Here is a 12340-nt window from a genome sequence, read left to right on the forward strand (position 1 = left end):
GCCGAGAGCTCCCCAGGGACTGCCTCATCCCCCCCCCCACCCGCCAACAATCACATACCCTTGGTGCTGCTGTCACATTCACTGCAAGGTAAGGAAATTGAGGCTATAAAAAATGGGTGATTTTCCCAGGTGGCCACAGTGGGATCTGCATGTAGGCGTCCTGAATCAAGCACTTGCTTTCAGATCCATTCAACTCTACCATCCCTCTTCTTGTTCAGCTCAGGTCTTGCTGAGTAGGCACTGGGCAATGTGATATGTTCCTACAGGTGACCCTACCAAGGGTGGGTAAGTGGCACAAATTAGTCACTGGACTATCAAGCAGCCAGAGAGGTTTTTTTGTTTGTTTGTTTGTTTTTTGAGAACTTGAATTGAGAGACATTGAGAACCATTAAGAAGAGTCTGGATCATGTTGGGACCTGGAATGATAAAGTCAGCGCGGGGGCCAGAGTTGGTGTTCTGTCCGCTTTTCATTGCTGTGACCAAAAGACCTGACAAGAACAAGGTAGAGGAAGAAAAGTCTATTTGGGCTCATGGTTTTAGAGGTTCAGTCCATGGTCAGACAACTCCATAGCTCTGTGACCAAGGTAAAAAAAATCATGGTAGAAGGGCACTGAAGAGGAAAGCAGTGGCAACCAGGAAGGAGGTGGGAGGAGGGGAGAGGGAGAGGGAGGTGGAGGGGGGAGGAGAGAGAGATCTTCCCACTCACCAGGGACAAAATATAAAACCCGAAGGCATCCCTAGTGACCGACTCCCTCCAGTTACACACAACCTTCCTAAAATTACTAATTAGTTTACCCACATCAATGGATTAATCCACTCTCATAATCGAGGCATTTCACCTCTGAAAATTCTTGCATTGTCTCACACACGAGTTTTTTGGGGCCACCTCTTATCTGAACCACAACAGTTGGCACCATGGAAACTCAAAGTTATGCGGATGCTGAATTGACGATGACTTCTCAGGGGAGTCTGGTTTGTGAAGAGGAGAATGGAGAGGAGGGGCGGAGAGAAGAAAGCCCAAGAGATGAGAAAAACAGCAAGGAGCCTTCTGGATGCCTTCCCAGGCCCCCGGGACCCGCCTGCCCCTCCTGGAATTGGGATCCGTGATCTTTCCTGTTCTCCCCTACTGCACCAACTCCAGGGGCTTCTGATCTTTGCAGTTGGATTATTTCCTAAAATACTTGCCCCAACTTCTCTACAAAGTTTTTAGGATAAATTAGATAACATATATGAAAGGGCTATATGAAAGGGCTCGGTGACCTGTGAGAGACGACACCAATTATGAGATGTCTGAAAAGTACTGCTAAGCTGAAGCAGAACTCGTGGATTGCTGCGGGGACTCGGGGAACTTACTGTGGGGAGGGTTTAATTAAGGGCACGGACAGAGGCAGAGGTTCTGGATAGGAATTTGTAGCCGGCATAGGACAGATGGCCAGAGAGAGAAGGAAGACCCTCTGAGCAGGAGAAACTATGCGAACAACCTTGTGAAAAAGGCCTGTGGGGGTGTGCGTGGGAGGGGGTCAGCAGGAAGGCAGAGGTTACTGTAGATTTCAAGGGGATTACGGTGGCTGCTGCCTAGCAAGGAAAAGTTTGAGGAGATCATGTGCTTGTGTGCGCGCGTGCGTGCTCGTGCACACCTGGAAATGGGAAACCACTGGAGGTAATTGAGCAGGTGTTTCTAAGATTGGCTGGACAGAGACAGGGGAAGACTAATCAAGAAGGCCTGGTAGTCTCAGAGGACCTGGAGAAGCATCTGAAAAGAGATTTCATGAATGGAGAGAAACCAAAAGTAGATAATAAATTGCTTGTGGGTCCTCCACCCATCCATCCATTTATCCATCCACCTATCCATCCACCCATCCATCCACTCATCCATCCACTCATCCATCCACTCATCCACCCAACCATCTACCCATCCATCCATCCATCCATCCATCCATCCACTCATCCATCCATCTATCCATCCATTCACCCATCCACTCATCCATTCCTCTATCCATCCATCCATCCATCCACCCATCCATCCATTCATCTATCCACCCATTCATTCATTCATCCATCCATCCACCATTCATTCATCCATCCATCCACCCACCCACCCACTCATCCATCCATCCATCCATCCATTCATCCATCCACCCATCCATCCACTCATCCATCCATCCACCCACCCACCCATCCACCCATCCATGCACTCATCCATCCATCTATCCATCCATTCACCCATCCACTCATCCATTCAAATATCCACCCATCCATCCATCCATCCATCCAGCCACTCATCCATCCATCCAACACACTTCTATAAGCACTTATCATGCTGGGCACTATTCCAAGCAGAGGTGATTTAGATGAATGAAGCAGGTGTGCTTCCTGCCACCAGGAAGTTTATCATATGGTAAGGGAGACAGACTATGATACAAAATAATATGAGATTACAAAAGCCTGTGACAAGGGCTTGACCAAAACGGACAGAGCGTGGAGGTGGGACCTGGAAGGGTTCCCTGGGGAAGTGAGGTTTCCCTGAGGTATCAAGTCTGAATAGAGGAGTTCTAGGTGAGGAGCAGGGCCAGGACATTCCAATTGTGAGGACAGAGGAAACTGCTGGGACATGTTGAGAGCAAGGGCAGGGGTCTGGTGGGGATGCACCTGGGAATGCAGGTGGCTGTCCCTCAGGACCTGCAGACAGCATCAAGACCATTGCCCTGAGAGTTGTAGGAAACCAGGGGAGCATTTTTAATGGAGAAGGCACAGTTGCATTTATGGTTTCAGAATCGACCGTGCTTGAAATGAGGAGAAGGATGGGAGTGGGTCAAAAGAAAATTCTAGAGGCCAGTTAAGCTGTAAACTCCAGAAACTGACCCTGATTATCTTAGGCACAAAAGTGCTGGTTGGAAACAGTTAGATGTCTGGCAGAGCTGGAGAGAATGCTCAGGTACCTTGGTGATGGATGGAGCTCAAGTCCCCAAGGGTGTCTTCATGGTTTCAGGTCTCTCCATATGCTGGGGACATGCTGATAGCAGCATTGGGGGGTCACATCTTTTACATTCACTACTCAGGAAAGAGGACCATGCTTGGATCACATGCCCATCCAAGGGACAGAAGACACAAGAAGCAGGTGGAGTCAGGGGAGAGTGTTCTTAAAGGAAGCCTTGAAGTGTTTCCAGATAGAAGTCTGTGAAGGCAAATGGGAGGAGGGGACCCCAGCTCAGCCCTGACGGGTTCTGGAAATATGTCACTGAAGATAATTTCAACATGCATCAGAAAGAGGCACACACAGAGATTTACTCAAGAAAGCAAGAAACACGCACTCAAAGGGACAGAGAGTGAGGGCCATCTCGAGAGTGAGAGATGTTTTGGGGATCTTGAGATCTTCTTATTTGGGGATTGGGGGTACCGAGGATTGAACTCAGGGGCACTCGACCACTAAGCCATACCCCCAGCCCTGTTTTGTATTTTATTTAGAGACAGGGTCTCACTGAGTTGCTTAGCGCTTTGGTTTTACTGAGGCTGGCTTTGAACTCATGATCCTCCTGCCTCAGCCTCCCTAGCCGTTGAGATACAGGTGTGCCCATGGCGCCTGCCTTGGGCTCTCCTGTTAAAGGAAACTTTGCAAATAGCATGAGAAGTGTGTGGGGGCGGGGTGATATCGTCCTGGTGAGCGCAATTCTTTGAATCATGGAGCACAGGGCAGGCACGTCTTGGCCACCTGGCTGTCTTCAGATCTCTAGGTCAATGTTTATCAGGTCAATAGACAACATTTGGAATATATCCATGGCATAGGTCTTTGACAGTATTTTTCTCTTGACTTTATTTTGTCTGAAGAAGATACATTGTGTAAGCAAGCCATCCATGTGTGCAGGCGTTAAGGAACTGGGTGCACCATTCTCCAAGGGTCAGGGTCATCTTTAAGGCTCTAAGTCTGGAGGAAAGTGAGCTCAGGTGTGAAGGCGAGAGTGTTCAAGGAGCTTCTTATATTTAAAATGACGATCTTCTTTTCCCTTTCCTGATGGTTTCCTTTCTCCCTCTCCTTATTTCTTCTATCCTACCTCAGAAAGACTCAGGAAAATGGCCCAAGGAGTAGCTGGAGGGAAAAGAGATGTTTCATGCAGAAGCTGATGTGGTCCCCCTCACTGGGGCAAAGCAGTCCCAATACCGAGTTTCTCTTTGGAAGATGCAGTAAATCGAAGGGACCAACGTGCATCGTCACTACCTGCCAGGCATTTAGTTGGGCTACATTCCTTATCTTCACCTATGAGCCCCATGATAAGGCTCATTTTACAGATGAGAAAACAGAGGCGTGAGAAAGAGGGGGTGGGGAGAGAAAAAGAGCACAGCTAAGCTTACACAGACTTTCAGTGGCAGAGTTCAGAGTGGATCCCAGGATTTCACCCAAACCCGGGGCTTTCTTGTATCCTATGGGGTAGTCTGTGGAGTGCATTTGAATAGAGAAAATGAAATTGGGCTTTGACTCTGCCTTTCCAATCACAAGGAGGCCAACCAAAGAAAACTGTATTGGAAACAGCCTGGAATGCAGATTATTGAGGGGGTATTGGGGTTTGGAGTTAAAAGAAGTCACTTCACAGGCTCTGAGGAACGTGGGTCCCCCATTAAAATGGCTCTGTCACTGTGGACCATCTAAATCCCTTCTTTCCCCCTCTCCCCACCAGGTGTGGTTATGTTTTTTGCTGATCTTCTAATTAACAAAAGAGCCAATTGCTTGGTATTTTTTTATATTCATATTTTAAGAAAGGAAGCGAGATGATTTTGCACAGGTCTGTCTGATTGCCGGATTAGCAGGCGCCTTCCGACTCACTTAATCCTTGTTTAATTCCTTGATCAAACTGGTTCAGCTCAAAACAGCCTGCACCTAAGAAATGCAGGCTCAAAGCTGTGTTTTCAGGAGTTAAGCACCCGGCATTGTGTTTTTTTCTTTAATGTGACCAAATTGTGGTTGTGTCTGCAATGAGAGGGACAGCCTCACAAAGAAGTGGCTGTCTGTCACAGAACTCAGAGAACAGAGTCTGGATTTTGGAAAGAATGCTCAGGAAAGATAGAAAGTGGCATATTCTTGGGGGTGGGGCCAGGATGATGTTGTGACAATGTAAAACAGCCCCCCCCCCCACCAACCCTCAAAGCAGAGACTGCCCAAACCACAGGGTCCCAGCAGGGGACAGATGCCACATGCAAAGTAAGATATTTGTGGAGTTTAATTAAGGGTCCATTTAAAGGACAGGGCAGGAGTGGATAAGGAACCCAGGGCCAATGACAATAGGTCACTCCTAGTCTGGATCTGAAGAGCCAGGGAAGTTGCAATCTGGGGAACCCAGGGGTAAGAGCAGTGGTGTGGAGGGGACCCTAATAGGATGCCACCTCCAGTTGAGGACCCATAGCCTGCAAGCTAGAGGTGCACCTTGCGTTCATTCTTCTCCCTCCCATTTCCTGCTGATGCTCTTGAACCCAATGACAAGGAAGTCAGAACAGGGATCCTGGGGGAGTCCATGGTGTAGAGAGTGGGCAGATGAGGAGGGAGATGCCCAGCACAGTGGTCTGCAATGATCCTCTTGGCTCTCTTGCTCGGGTTGGGCTGTGGCTCTGGAGAAAAGCAATGAATGGATGGGGGTGGGGTCAACTTGTGTCTCGATCATTGCTGTCTGAGTATGGCTTCCCGTCTCCTGCACACGCAGCTTGGCCAGCCCTATGTCCATCTCCTTTTCTTCTTCAAACTTCTGTATTTCTCAGGGTTTCTTGGGTAAGTGCGTCTCGTCTCTATGTTCCCATTCACAGGGACAGAAGCCAAGCTCAGCATCTTGGATCCTGATTTAAGCCTCAGAGGGGTTGGGACAGCACTCCTCTGAGGATGGGGGGAAGCCTCCTGTTTCAGGGGTACCAGGCCTGCCTTGCCTTTCCCCACTTCTTGTCTAGAATCTAAGAATCCATCAGAGTGGGGCGCCATCTGGGTGTCCATCCACCTGCTGTTATTCCTCACTCTCGTGTAGACCTGACCTTCCCTGCCCCTTCCTAGGAAGTCTCCCCAGATATCCCACCACAGCTGCCCCTTTCTCTGCTCCAGAGGCCTCCTTGGTCACGGGCTCAGGCTGTTCTGGGAGTGTGGATTCTAGGCCTTCTGCGCTGTGATCGGTCCACAGAAGTTCTCTTTGGAATGCCCCTAGTTCTCCACCCGGCTTCTGCACCAGCTTGGACAGCATTCTTGGGGAACCCAGGTCATTGGGCAGAGGGCAGTTTGCTTTGTAGACACTTCCAACCTGACTCCAGAAACATGTTGCTAAGAAGAAAATACAATATATTCAGGGTTCCCTATGTTGGGGGACCAAAAGAGACCCTTGAACCAGAGTCCTCTTTTTAGGATTTTGAAAGCTGAGATTGTCAAAATTGGGTAGATGCAGAGAAGTCACCTAATATGATGGTTTATACTCATTTTTAGCCACAGAATCTTTTATTTCCCACAAATGAAATCTTTAGTGGATTCTAACAGATAACAGGTAAATGGCGTTTTCTGTAGAGGGTGGGGGCTGGAGCTCCACTGGACCTCTGATAGTCCTAAGGCCTTAGAACCAAAGGCTTCACACGGCACAGGCCATAGTCCTGAGCCTGTCCAGAGATGGTTATGAACCCTGAGGCCAACCCTGAGGCCACAGGGCAAGGCAACCTGCTTTAGCTGGTTACTGGCGGAGGAGGGACTAGACTAGTCCCTGTGCCGTGGCATTTCTAAGCTGATGTCCTTTGCTTCTTGCTGGCTTGTTAGGGAGGTGTGTTTGCTCTGGGTAGTCTCAGCCCAGCCCTCTCCCCAAAAAGCCAGGTCCATGGAAGTGCAGGGCACAGCCTGGAGGCCACACTGTAGGTAATGCCAACATGTGAGGCTGGAAGGAATCTCAAGGGTACCTCTCAGCTTAACCCCAGCCCATTAGACCTGAATGACCGAGCAATGCATTTGCCAACTGACAGAGGCTTTGGATCACACAAGGCCCAAGCCAGTTTCTCTTGTGTCCCCAGGCAGGTGCCTTGCTTTCTCCTCCCAGGAGGCCTTGCTGACCTGCCCCTGGGCTGTGCCTGGGGGCACAGGCTGTGCCTGGGCCCCTCTGTGAAGTTCAATTAGCATGCAGGCCCCGCTGGCCGGCTGCACATATTATTTGCAGAGGTTAAGTATTCCTGATAAGGCTTTTCAAATCAGAGGCCTGAAATGAACTTAATTAGAACTCAGAATACTCAAGGCAGAGATAAAAGAAATCACATGCAGGTCTCTAAAGCAAGAAAGTGGAGGTGGAGAGAGGAGGAAGTGAGGGCCAAAGGAGCAGGCAAGGTTGCCGTCCTTAGAACCAAGGGCTCCTTCCTGGGCAAACAGGCCCAAGAGCCCATGAAGAATGCTGTCATTGAAGATGCCCCTTGTCACCTCCTCATCCCCACTGTACAACCACCTTGCTCTTTGCAAATATATCCAATCAAAGGGCCTGGGGGACCCTGTGGGCAGACCATGGGTGCCAGCCTCAGCTCATCTGGAACTGGTATGTCAGGGAGGCTGTTGTCGGCGATGTCTAAAGGAATCAGTAGATGGGGGGGCCAGGGAGAAGATGCCCAGAGCCTGTGGTTTGGTGAGGGGTGTGCAGGACTCAATACCAGACCAGCCAAAGTCATCACGTGGGACCCAAGCTCCTGGCCCCTCAGCATCCACATTCCTGAACCAGGCCTGATAGAAACCACGCAGGGCGACAGTCCAAGGATGTTAACAATGGGCCTTTGGCATCTCTGTGACCTGAAGAGACATCTAGAATTCAGAGGGCATTAGAGACTCATTCCTATCACAGGGAGGAAACAGGCCAAACAGGGAGCTTCACTTGCCCAAGTTGCTGAGCTGGAAGTAAAACTGAAGTCTCCTGATTCTGCCTTCCCTCATTTGTGATGTGGATCATATTTTGCAAATGTGAAATCAGTGCATTTTAATCCCTCCCGGCAAATTGTGCTCTCTTGCAACCTTCTTCCTCCAAGATGGCACTGCAGGGTTTGGCCTCGCAGTGGAGAAGGTGGTGGCCCGACTTTGAGCAAAGACCCCGTGGAGCCGGCCTAGCAGGCTCTGGGATTCTAGTGGGACTTGAATCCTGGCCCACTCACTGTGTGACTCTACGAAAATAAGCTCTCTATGGCATAGCCTTGCCCTCTGCTGCCAGAGAACAGCCTAGCAGCTCCCGAAGAGTCATCGTGAGGTGCACACAGAGTAGGTGCTTTGTGTGGCTGTCAGGCCCGGAGGACCTGTCATGGAGCTTTCTGCAGGGAGCGCCTGGGAGACAGAATGGGGAAGGACAGCACAGCCATTCCTGTCCTGGGGCCTTTGGGGAAAGGAGGGGGCTGAGTGTGGGGAGGGAGGACATGAGACCCGCGTCCTGCTCTTTCTCCTGGCTGAACTTCCCAAGGAAAAGATGACAGAGTAGACACCAGGGCACTGGGGGTGGGGGGGTCTGTCACCCTTCTCATTTAGAGTGCAAGGAAGTCACTGCTTCTAGGTTGTCCTGTCCTGGTGAGGGAGGCTGCACGGCTCTGGACGGCACCACGGTGTGGTCAGAGAGGACATGAGTTTGGGTCTTGGAGCTCCCCTCGGTTCCTGTGTGCCAAGATGGAGCCCAGAGGTTTGCTTGCCCCAAAGTGAGGTGACTCTCTTTTCAGAGAGTTCAGAGAAGGTAGGCCAGGATCTCAGAGGGTCCTCAGCATCAACAGACAAAATGGGACCAGTTCCATAGAAGAGTCCTAGAGGCCTCTGTCTTGATAGAGATGGTAAAGAAGAAGCCAGAGGTCATCAGCAGTGGGAGTCCTGCTGAACACCCAGGAATAGACCCCCCGCCCCACTCTAATTTTTCTGGGTACCAACCCACACTCACCAAGCACTGGCTAGAGGCCAAATATGCCCCTCCGTCCCAGTGTCTCTCCCACCCACAGGTGACACTCTGAGAGGGGGAGGAAATGGGTAGAGGCAGAGAGATGAGCACTTTGTCCCCAGGAAATTGGGTGGTTTCTTTCCTGTTTTCCTTCCTTCCCTCCCTCCTTCTTTCCTTCTTTCCTTCCTTCCTTCCTTCCATTTTTTAGTTTTTGGTATCAGGGATTAAACCCAGGGGTGTTTAACCACAGAGCCATATCCCCAGCCCTTTTTATTTTTTATATTTTATTTAGAGACAGGGTCTTGCTGAGTTGCTTAGGGTCTCACTAAGTTGCTGAGGCTGGCTTTGAACTTGTGATCTTCCTGCCTCAGCCTCCTTAGCAGCTGGGATTACAGGCTTGTGCCACCGTGCCCTGCCCTTGGTGGTTTCTTTAGAAGACTGCTTAAGTCACCCAATGAGACCTAGGTTACTATGTAGGACTCAAACTTAGCTGTATTCTCCATTACCTGCCTGAAGCACACAGAAGAGAACTCCAACTGGCTGTCAGAAAATAAAAGAAAGTATCTTCTCTGCACCTCCGAGTGTGCTGTAAGCACACCAGTGACCTGGACACCCATAAATTACTCTGTGTGATTCTCAGATGTTCTAGAGTTGGACGAAGCCAGAGGTCAGCTCAGAGTGACCATATGGTGTGCATGGTAGAGGCCATGGTGGCGTGCTCAGAATCATCTTTATCACCATTATTTCTACTCCAGAGGCTCCAGGGGCCCTCGCCTCCTCTGCTAATGCTTCCTCTGCTGGGTTCTGAGCTGAGCTGAGTTTGCTGAATGAAGGTTGATGACGCAAACAGTACCTAGGAAATAGTTCAGGTTTCCCAAACACCCAAACCAGACCTGGATGGAAATCTCCGTTTTCCCACTTACCAGCTGAGTGATCGTGGGAAAGCCACCTCAGCCCTTTCAATCACAGAACAGAGAATACAATGGCATCCACTGTACAATTCCGAGCTGTGGTTAGAGGTGTGTGTGGAGCATTAGCACATGCTCTGGGTGTAGTAGGTGCTCAGTAAATGGTGTAAATTTAAGAAGGACTGCATGAATAATGGGTCATTTGCAGACATAAGCACACAGTCATGGGTCCTACACAGTCATCCCTCAGGATTCACGTGTTCCTAGACCCCGACAGATAGCAAAACCCATGCATGATCAAGTCCCTTATGTAACATGGCATAGTATTTACATATAACCTACCCATCCTCTTGTGCACCTTGAATCATCTCTAGATCACATATAATATCTAATGCAGAGTAAGTGCTAGGTAAATAGGGGTTAAGCTGTATTGTTTAGGGAACAATGACAAGGAAAAGGTTTATACATCTTAAGTACAGGTGCAGGTTTTTTCAAATGTTTTCAACCCACAGTTGGTTAGCCCGGCCCAGGCAGACCCCCGGGGAAGGGCATGCTGACCATAAGAGAGAGGGCGCCAAACCAAGTGGCCTGCGCTTACATCCCATCTTGGTCTCCCACTTGCTGTGGAAAAGCGACCTCTCTGCATCTTAGCTCCTCCTGTGTCCAGTGGGGACGAGGATCGACACCCATCTCATGGGGTGTGGGGGACTGAGTTCACGCATATGCACTCTCAGAGCAGCATCCTGCCCATAGTAATTGCTCCATAAATGTCACCGCCTTTATTGAGACTGTGCATCTAGATGACACTCAACTCCATTCCTCCCCTTGCCCAGCACAGCCCTAAGAAGGATAGGCCAGAAGCATAATCCTGACGTCTGGCCTCAGGGAGCTCACCAGAGAGGCCCATATCCTCCTTAGAGCAGCCACACCCAGGCTGGCACATGGGCCTGAGTGACGCTAAGGTAGCCAGGAGCCTGGGGAGGGCCAGATGGAGCTGAGAGAGCAGGGCAGAGGAGGCAGGACCCAGAAAGGTGCGGGGAGGTCACGGCACCTAGGCACCGTGGCAGGGGCCAGTGTCACTGGCTGCCCAGGAGTCCAGGTTCTTGGGGTCTTTGTCTCTACTTCAACTTTCAAAGAGCACAAGCGGCTTGCTGCTGGGAGCTTCCGCCTCCTTAGCATAAAGTGGAAGCGATGCTGCTTGTTGGCTGGACAGAATGAATTTGGCGGAGGTGCCATATGGGTCATGCCAATCTTCCAGTGAATTAGTCACTGTGTGAACCAGCTGCCCTTGAAGCTGTGGGAGTGGGGAGAATGCAGAGAATGATCTTCTATAGGACAAGTTGATGGGTTCTTCCTCTGGGGAGGGGGCCGTCTCCCCTCAGCTCCAGAGGGCCCCTGGATCACTGGGCCGAGCTCAATGCTCCTTGGGGAGACAAGACTGGCAGTGCACACCAGGCCCCTTCCCAGGAGGTGACGGTTCTTCTCTGCCTCTCCTGACGCTGGCCTTGCTGTCCTGTCCCGTAGCCGGGTGACCCCCCTGCCTCTGCTCACCCCACCACCCTACTTTCCTTTCTGCTCCTCCCTCCACTCGGGAATCAGACTCGCTCACCTCTCTGGCTTCTGCATGGTGATAAACAGTTGTGGTGTGCTTCTGAGGAGGTGGGAGAAAAACAACCCGGCATTTAAAATACGGAGCTGCTCAGAAATAATTATTCATGAGTTTTGTGCCTGCATTAGAATTTTCCCTTCAGGCTGAGGGCCCCTGCTGGAGCGAACTTAGTGACAATTTGGCCTTTCCTTCCCGTTTCTCTTTTTTCTTCCACTTTTTTTTTCCTCCCCGTGTTTATGAATACTCAACACATGCAGGATGGGGACATTAAAGATCCTCATGGACGTGACAGGGCAGGACCTTTCTGAGCTCTACAGAAGGAGCCCACTGATGGGAGGGAGGGCTTTTAGAATGTGGCTGCCGAGCAGAAGGAGCGCACACCAGGACCGGGCTTCCATGGGGGCAGGGAGAGGTCTCCGCCCTCAGGGAGCCCCAGTCTAGGGAGACGTGGCCCCATCCTTGGGAGTCTCAGTCTGAGCCCTGTCCTGACGGGGTTTCCTGTTGGATGAGTGACTCTCTTCTGATCTTAGAGACGATGTTCTCCACCTCAGTGACTTGCTGATGGGCCAATGGGTTTGCTGGCTCCAGTTTTCAATAGAAGCTGAAATGAATGATCAACTAATTGGTTCATTAATTTAATAATATTGATGGAAGGCAGGTTGCACTTCTGTGCTAAGTAGAGAGGACACAGGGGACTCACCTGAGGGAAAGGAAGCAGTCGCCTTTACCAAGGAAGAGCCAGCTCTGGAGGAGTCCGATGGGTAAGGGTTGTTGGATGAGGCTGTGGCAAGTGTCCCAACACAGCTGTCCCACAGTGGTCCTGGGTGGGTGAGCTGGCGTCTCCCTGCCCCGGGCTCCTGCTCCCTTTATCTGCATGTTAGCGTGGAGTCCTCGAAAAAGAGAGGATCAGGAGGAAAATAAGTTTTGAATGTAGAATA

The sequence above is a fragment of the Marmota flaviventris genome, chromosome 6 (assembly GCF_047511675.1).
Source record: "Marmota flaviventris isolate mMarFla1 chromosome 6, mMarFla1.hap1, whole genome shotgun sequence".
Lineage (NCBI taxonomy): Eukaryota > Metazoa > Chordata > Mammalia > Rodentia > Sciuridae > Marmota > Marmota flaviventris.